Source organism: Poecilia latipinna, unplaced genomic scaffold (assembly GCF_001443285.1).
Source record: "Poecilia latipinna isolate Pla-1442-1.1 unplaced genomic scaffold, P_latipinna-1.0 Scaffold32, whole genome shotgun sequence".
Classification (NCBI taxonomy): domain Eukaryota; kingdom Metazoa; phylum Chordata; class Actinopteri; order Cyprinodontiformes; family Poeciliidae; genus Poecilia; species Poecilia latipinna.
Window position 1 is genome coordinate 200,111 of NW_015112648.1, and position 7,602 is coordinate 207,712.

The 7,602-nt window shown below is 38.2% G+C and overlaps 1 long non-coding RNA gene across 1 annotated transcript; it reads right to left on the reverse strand.

Moving 5' to 3' along the window:
- Positions 1-640: 640 nt before the first annotated feature.
- On the reverse strand, positions 641-7,203 carry LOC106953070 (uncharacterized). The gene is made up of 3 exons (XR_001426113.1): positions 7,192-7,203; positions 1,090-1,161; positions 641-668 (listed from the first exon to the last, which is right to left on the reverse strand). It is a non-coding gene; the product is annotated as an uncharacterized LOC106953070 (long non-coding RNA).
- Between the last annotated feature and the right edge of the window lie 399 nt (positions 7,204-7,602).

The following is a 7,602-nucleotide window of genomic DNA, read 5'->3' on the forward strand; positions in this document are numbered from 1 at the left end:
AACTTAAGAAACTGCCGTTCGATAAAGTATTTTGAGTTAATTCCTGTCATTGACACATTTTCTCACACACACTAATATATTTGGCAATCAAAGAAATGACTAAAGACAGAGTTTCTAACTTTTGATGTGATTATTTAATTGTATCGGGGGATTTCTGAATAAAGAGCACAATGTTTTTATTTGATAGAAATGATTCTGATCATTTTTATATTAACATTGATGAACAGACGCTTTTACAGTGTTTAAAGAACATATTTACATAATTCCATAATTTAATGTACATTTAACATTTCAAGACAACAAATAATTTTCTTGTATTTATTTTTTATACGTTATTGAGAAATGACTTTTGATTTATAAATCAGTCATTGTCAAACATTAAACTACATATTTTTCTTACTTTTTTCCAAAGAAAAATATTTATTACACTATGTCAACTCTGCTATTGACAGCAAAGAGTGAAAATAATTCTAACAGAGTAAATTATTCTTATTTCATTACATAAACTGTATTAATACACTAATACTTCAGATTGAGATATTTAAAAATACACAAAAAGTGAAAGAATAAAACATTTATTTATTATACTGGGAACACTGGCCACAGGCTTCAGTCTGCTGGTCACACTGGGAGAACTCAATGACTTCTGAGACGTCCTGGTTCACAGGCTAAAGCCAAGGATAAAAGAGAAATTATCCAAAAGTATAATAGAAAATACATACGGTATATGTTTCTTTCACATTCAGAAAAAGACATTTTCAGCATGTTTTGCTCTGACTCGTAGCATCTTTATAGCTAAATACCGACAAGGTGAAGCTGAGCTGGGAAACAGACTGAAGAACAGCAGCTCCAGCTCTGATCCTGACTGATCTTTCCTCACTAAATCTTCTGGTTTTTAATTAACTTCTCCTCTAACAGCGGTTTTTCCATCAGCTCTCTCTCATTAGAAAACAGTATGAAAACGTTAGCTGCTACGCTAACAATCAGCGGTTATTTCGGGCCAATTTAGCTACATAGGAAATATTTTTCGGTTGTTTAGAAGCGAATTTCTGGCTGCAAAGTCAAGTAATTCTGATCTTTCATCCTTACCTGTGAAAGGTAATGCCAATGAATCCAGTTTGTTTCGTAAAACAGTTGAAACAAGTTCACACAGCACAGGAGCTCCGATCGCCCTGCTGCCATAGAAGATGGCGGTGACGTAACGTAGGATTCAGTGCTCCCTGCGGCGTCTAGTATTCATATCTATGGTGACAACAGCGTCGGTCCGCAGCCTTCTGGGGTCGTTTTGCTCCCGGAACGAGAATTTAGCTGACCTTAATATTTCCTGTGTTTTATTTTGGTCATTATTGTTACACTGCAGCCTGAAGTGACCCAATTCCGATTTTTTTTTGACGTAATGCGACCTGTATCCGATCTTTTCATGGCAGTGTGAACAGCACAGGTTGGATTCTTTTTCGAATGTGACCCATATCCGATACTATCCAATTCAAATGCGACCTAACGTCCAGGTCGCATTCATCCAAACTGAACGTCACTGATTCTCAACAAATCTCACTATTCTGCGACCTGATACGCGCAAGCGGGAAGAAAAACAACAACTATGATGGACTATATGAGGATTAAGTTGTTAATTTGTTGTTCCGGCCAGGCAACAACTTCAAGTAAGTTATGCTCCACCGTTAGCCTCCATGTTTACTTCCGCAAACACTGAGCACTACTTCTTTTTATGGCGGTTGGCAGAACAATGAGAACGCTGACGCTATTGCGCCCTCTAGTGCGCATGCGGGACACTTTCAGGTCGTTTGGCTGTTCACACTGCAGAACGCATGCAGGTCACATTTACTGGCAGTGTGAACGGCCCTGGCAAAAAAATCGGAATTGCCAAAAAATCGGAATTGGGTCACTTCAGGCTGCAGTGTGAACGCACCCTTAGTGTTGATATGTGCGTGATAGGCATGCCTATAGGACATTTATAGAATACGGAACAAATCGCGTCCCATATCGATTCCATATGGGACTCAGCATTTAACAGCCAAATACGGGACGATTCCGGATTTTACAGGGCAGGTGGCAACCCTACAAGCAAGTCAGTGCAATGGTAGCAGCATCCTCTTTTTTATATACTGCCAAAAATCACTAATCAATTTATAAAAACAACCACTTATATATATGTGCCTATGACAGGATTGTGTTCTTACCCGTTGTTTCACTAGCACTGCCACACCAGCAGGGGGCACACATGTTTGGGATAGAGACCGTTATTGAGCTTTAGTAGAGTAAGTAGAGTTCCTGGGGTAGGAGAGCGATCGTGCAGTTAGTGGTATATTTTGTTACCGCAATATATAAATAAACGTTCAGCTTCCGAAGGAACCTTTGACTGTCTCTTGCTTGCCGCACCACACGCTGTGGACCACAAAGGGAGTTAACCCTGAAGTCCCCAACCACTTCAGCCTAGGAGTGAGAAGGAGCTCCCCTGTGTTTCTCCCACGAAGCTTGGAGGTTCATCAGGAAAGGTTAACACCGTTTAATGCGACTTCTGTTTACGAACATCACTGGACAGCTTCTCAACATCGAGCATGTAAGATGCAACTTTAATCTTGACACGGCAGCAAATGTAGTGCCTTCTCTGGAAAGGTCTCAACATATTTTTTGGACTATAAGCTGCTACTTTTCCCCCACGCTTTGAACCACACAGCTTATAGCCCAGTATGGCTTATATATACATTTCCAGTTTTTTTTTCTTTTTTTACCATTATTTGTAGGAGCGACTTACAGTGCGCTCTATAGTCCGGAAAGTACGGTACTCTTTTTGTTATTTGACAACTTCTTGCTACAGAGCAAACATTCAGGTAATCCTTACGTATTGGCAATGAATGCAAATGATTCGGTCCAAGAATTGTTGAATCTTTCCTCAGCTCTCCATGGCCCACCACACCCGTCAGTTTGCTTACAACAGCCCCCTTCCTCGCACCCCACCCAGCTGAAAGAAACGTGTCACAGGCAATGACGCAAATCTTTGTTGAAGGAAATGTTGAAATTTTACTTTTATTCTACACATTTTTATAACATTGGAAAACGTTAAGAATGACTGTCATATCTGTCCTCCTACAGAAACCATATCAAAACAAAAATATATATTTCCCACCCCCATCTTTTTCCATTTTCAAACATTTTTGAAAAAGTTCCAGAGAACCACTAGGGCAGCGCTAAAGAGCTGCAGGTTGCTGACCTAGACAAAAATGTCTGTTATGACAATTTGACATTAACCAAGAATCATCATATGTCATAATAATGAAAGTGTTATTACACTGTCAAAAGCATTAACAAAACAGTAATTAATATTTTCCACTACCTGAAATAAAGCAGAACAAGGACCAACAATAAAGATTCCATTAAACGTTATTACACTGTCAAGTGATTTAATAACAGTCATTAATAATTCCTCTTACATCAAGTGGAACAAGTAGCACCAGTTATGAAGATGTCATTAAGTGTCATTACAGCGTCATTAATATTATCTCTTACCTCAAGTAAAGTGAAACTAGTAGCAACAATTATAAAGATGTAATTTCATGTTATTACAATGTCAAATGCTATGCTAACAGAGTCACTGATATTAAGTCTTACCTCAAGTGAAGTGAAACACACTGGACTACTTATAACTACCATCATAGCTGTAGAACAAACCATTTGTACATTGGAATAAAACAAAATATAACTTGTTCTTCAAACAAAGGGGTTAACTTCTGGTCAGTATGTTGTTACTCTGAAATACTGATTGAAAAACTAAAACAGAATTTCTTATCCTTTAACTTAAGAAAATAGGTTTTTTTCAACAGTCCTAACATTTTTTTGCGTTGATTGTGTCAGCCATCTCCTTCGTTATAGCCTTCCTGTAAGGCTCTGAAAACAGGAGATCTTCTTCTTGTCTTCATTTCCTGGCAGCAGCTCTTTAACCCTTCTATGCGGGAACGTGTCGCCGGCGACACATCTAAATTTGCAGTACCGTAATTCCGCCACACAGCGCTATCTGAAAAATTCCAACAGTTTCTGAAAGGGGAGACGTTGCACTTTCCAGCATACGGCAACTTCACAGCTGCAGCTGCAGAGAGCGTAATTAATCCGGGGGCACTCGTTTAATAGACTGCATATTGTGAAAATAACTTGCTGGATATTGAAAGTTCCGGTTCTTATGGATACATGGGTAAGTATATCATCTCACAGGACATTTAAAGAACTACTTACAATTAAAATAAGGAAGATTTATTTAGGCAGACACTTGAAACTCCGGCGTAAAAGGATTAAAGGTGTCCAGGAATGCTCAGAAATTACAGCTGTTCTTGTAATAGTTGTGGTCAATGTTAATCATGGGGAAAGCCTTTTCATGAATTCAAACTTGGTGAATCTCTTCTGGACATTCTCATAGTGGGTGATGACTCAATCCACTGTGGTCACTTCAGAAAAGGAACAAAAACGAATAAACCAAAAATGTAATGTGATCTTAATTCAGCATTTATTTAAATTCCAAAAATGTCCCTTGCTGTACACTGTCAGAATGGTAGACTGGCAGACAAATGTCTAGTTAACATGACTGGTTGTTATAAAGTGCAATACAATTATTTCTTAATTCAAGTAGTATAATCACTAGAGCTGAGCAAAATTATTCTGATCAAATATTTGTTTGGCAGGAATTAATATAGCCTATTGTTATTCAAATTGCATCATTTAATGTATAGTTTTAGGCACATGAGTGTATCTTTTCACTTAATTAGCATTATAAATGATTTCCAACAAGATACTCTGGCTTATGGCTTAAGAAGTTTTTAATAAATAAATAGATTAAACACCAGATTTGCATTTGACAACAATTAGTTGTCTAAAACGTAACTTGTTAACTTTGTGGTGATCTGTTTTCTGTGTATTTAGTTTGAAGTTTTTCTGTGCTTATTTAGTTCTGTTCCACTGTGAGTCTCTGTGCCGTCCTGTCCTGATTGTTCCCAGGTGTTTCTCGTTCCCTGATTACCCTCCTTGTGTATTTAAACCCACCTGTTGTCTTTGTCTCTTGTCGGGTCCTTGTCGTGTCTCATGTCAGAAGTCAGTTCTGTCTTTTCCCTCGTGCTGCTTTGTTGGACTGTTTCTTGGATTTATTATTAAATCATATTTTTTCATCATGTCTACTTGGGCCTACCTGTGTCCTTCCTCACCACCACAACCACAAATCATGACAAACTTATCTGGTGGATGTTGATTACTGCTTCCCTACTTGCATGTCTCCTCACACCCCTCTTCACCTGGAGAAAATAGTAACAAAATTTACTTATCTAATTTTCTTGGGGAATATTTCATCTGCTTCTTTCTCTTTGGTCAAACGGGGACTTCTTTCTCTCTTGGCCGGTCCTCATTTTCATCCTCCACACCTGTAGTATGTCTTCATTAGCCTCCTTTGTCCCCTCCACTCCCCACCATGTGTCCTTAGGCCACTGCTTCTCAATTCCAGTCCTCAGGCCCCCCTGCTCTGCATGTTTTAGATGTGCCTCTATTCCAGAACAGCTGATTCANCCGGTCTTGTGAGAAATTCTGTTCCCCTGTGAAAATCTGTTCCCCCTGTGTCGGGAGCGCGCATTGCAGCCAGAGAGATGGATCCAGCGGATCTGACCATTTTCACGGCGCTTCTGATTAATTTCTCGGTTAAAACTATAATCGTGTCAGTGTTGTAACTTTCAGTTTAATCGGCAGCTATCAAAATAAAAATACATATACAAATAAACGAGGTCTTGTGTGGAGGTCTTTTTACGCTGTTTTGTTATTTTAAACGCGAAGAAAATCGATCTTTTTTTTCAGCTTTTGTCTCGTAAGCCTGACAAAAGTCAGTCAAACACAGGTTTCCAACACGTAGTGTGCATTTATAATTTTTCATTTCTGATAAAGGAGGGGGGAAGCTGGCTGATAGCAGGGCACAAAAATAAAGACTTCCTGAAAAGATAAGAGTGTAAACTTTTTGGTCAATCCCGTTCTAATGTAAAATGACAGCTTAATGGTTTAAGGAAATGTCTAGTATAATAACACATATTTTTTGAGAATTTGGAAACAGTTGCTTTTTATTCCCCAAAGTTATGGGGGGAGGAGAGGAGAGAATGGATATTTCAGCAGCCTGATAAAATCTGTTCCCCCTCTATAAAATGGAAACAAATTAATTTATCCGCAAAGTCTTTTACTGCGTTGATTCCACTCAACAACAAATCCTGTGACTTTCATAACATTTGCTCTTTTTTTGCCAAAGTTAGGATGGGGGAACAAAATATTTTAGCTCTTTCAGCCACCTGAAATAATATGTTCCCCCTACATAAAATGGACATGTACAGTGAATTAATTTCTTTACCTAAAATTTGAATCATTAGATGAAGCTGTTTATTTCAGTTTGCAGAAAAACTCAAACATTAAACTACATATTTTTCTTACTCTTTTCCAGAGAAAAAATATTTATTAAACTATGTCAACTCTGCTATTGACAGCAAATAGTGAAAACAATTCTAACAGAGTAAATTATTTTTATTTCATGACATATGCTGTAATAATACACTAATACTTCAGATTGAGATATTTAAAAATACACAAAAAGTGAAAGAATAAAACATTTATTTATTATACTGGGAACACTGGCCACAGGGCTTCTGTCTGCTGGTCACATTGGGAGAACTCCAATGACTTCTGAGACGTCCTGGTTCACAGGCTAAAGCCAAGGATAAAAGAGAAATTATCCAAACGTGAAAATATGTTTCCTTCACATTCAGAAAAAGACATTTTCAGCATGACTCGAAGCATCTTTATAGCTAAATACCGACATGGTGAAGCTGAGCTAGGAAACAGACTGAAGAACAGCAGCTCCAGTTCTGATCCTGACTGATCTTTCCTCACAAAATCCCCTGGTTTTTAATTAACTTCTCCTCTAACAGCGGTTTCTCATCACCTCTCTCTCTCATTAGAAAACAGTATGAAAACGTTAGCTGCTACGCTAACAATCAATGTTTACTTCGGGCCAATTAAGCTACATAGGAAATATTTCTCGGTTGTTTACAAGTGAATTTCTAGCTGCAAAGTCAAGTAATTCTGATCTTTCATCCTTACCTGGGGGAGGTAATGCCAATGAATCCAGTTTGTTTCGTAAAACGGTTGAAACACACAGCACAGGACTTAAGGAGCTCCTTTCGCTCTGCTGCCACATAGAAGATGGCGGACGCTGTTACGTAGCGCTCCATGAGGGTCTACGTATATGACGTCTATGGGCTGGATGGCAACCATTATTTGGTCTCCACAGATTTCAAATATAAATAGGACAACAGAAAAATGTGAAGTGCTATTAGTTAATGGTTGCTGCCACCAACTGCCAAGAGCAGCGTAAGGTAAATGTTAAATAAATGTCAGGAAAAAATAACTTTTTGGCTAAACAAAAATAATTTGGAGAATAAATAAACCAATTTTGACAAACTTCACATCTACAATATTAACAAAACCCTGTTACATATATATATTATTTTTTTATCTCTGCCCACCTATAATGTTTGCTGGCCTGGTTTGGTCACAGCTATGAACATTTTCAAGTGG